The 923-nt window shown below is 50.1% G+C and overlaps 1 long non-coding RNA gene across 1 annotated transcript in view; it reads left to right on the top strand.

The window, feature by feature from the left end:
- The first annotated feature begins 589 nt into the window (after window positions 1–589).
- The window catches only part of LOC144232148 (uncharacterized), a 2,760-nt gene continuing 2,426 nt past the window's right edge, over window positions 590–923 (top strand). Inside the window, exon 1 of the long non-coding RNA XR_013335319.1 lies at window positions 590–680. This is a non-coding gene — a long non-coding RNA (uncharacterized LOC144232148). The remainder of the gene's footprint in view (window positions 681–923) is intronic.

Genomic DNA, 923 nt, shown 5'->3' with positions numbered 1-923 from the left:
GTTGTCTAAAAAAAAAAAAAAAAAAAAGCAGAGTGGTCATTCTTCACAGGGATGAAACACAGGCCCTGTCTGGGTGGTTACAACATTTGGTTGCCCCTAGCAGTCAGGGAAGTTTAGTTCCTCCTGGTGGGGCCAGGATGGGGAGGCCCCAGACATGCTGGGCCATGCTCTGCTGAGGTCCCCACCACAGTCACAGTCCCAGTGCCAGCACATCTTTCCTCCTTCCTGTCCCTGATTTCCCTGGGTCTAAAGGCCTAGAGAGGCTGTAGGCAAACTCCTCCCACAGAGTGAGCCCCAAACTGGTGCCCCATGATTCATCCTCTACTCCAAGTGCCAAAACCTAGGGGCAGAAGTGACTTTAGAAGATCATCCCCAAGGGAACATCTTCCTTTTCTGTCTCTAGCATTGGAGGAGGGACGCTGGAGTGAGTGTAGACAGCTAATAACCAGCTTTCTTACTGCCCTCCTCCATGCAACAGCGTTTTATTCATCCATCTGACAGACATGTACGGGGCTTCTCCTGTATGCCTGACACTGGTATTTCTTTCTTTCTTTTTTTAAAGTTTGTTTGTTTGTTTGTTTAGAGTATGAGCATGCCCTGAGCTGAAATCAAGAGTCAGATGCTTAACTGACTGAGTCACCCAGGTGCCCCTGACATTGGTTTTTCGGCTGGACGCAAAAGTGAGTATCATAGTAACAGTAATAACCAACAACCACTAATGCCACCTCACCCAAAACTGTCTCGTGGACCTAGCCTTCAAAAATCTCCTGACAACTACAATACAGAGTGATTGTGCTAAGACGGGAGTGAGAACAGGGGGCTGTGGGGGCACGGAGTGGGGTCAACTACGCAGTGGGGTGAAGGGAAGGGAGGGTTCCATCTGACCGGAAATGGGAAAGGAAGAAGGCTGGGGGGGGGGGGGA

This window comes from Crocuta crocuta, unplaced genomic scaffold (assembly GCF_008692635.1).
Source record: "Crocuta crocuta isolate KB4526 unplaced genomic scaffold, BGI_CrCroc_1.0 scaffold44, whole genome shotgun sequence".
Classification (NCBI taxonomy): Eukaryota; Metazoa; Chordata; class Mammalia; order Carnivora; family Hyaenidae; genus Crocuta; species Crocuta crocuta.
Note: the sequence above shows the minus strand (reverse complement) of the source record. Positions and strands in the feature narration are given on the sequence as shown.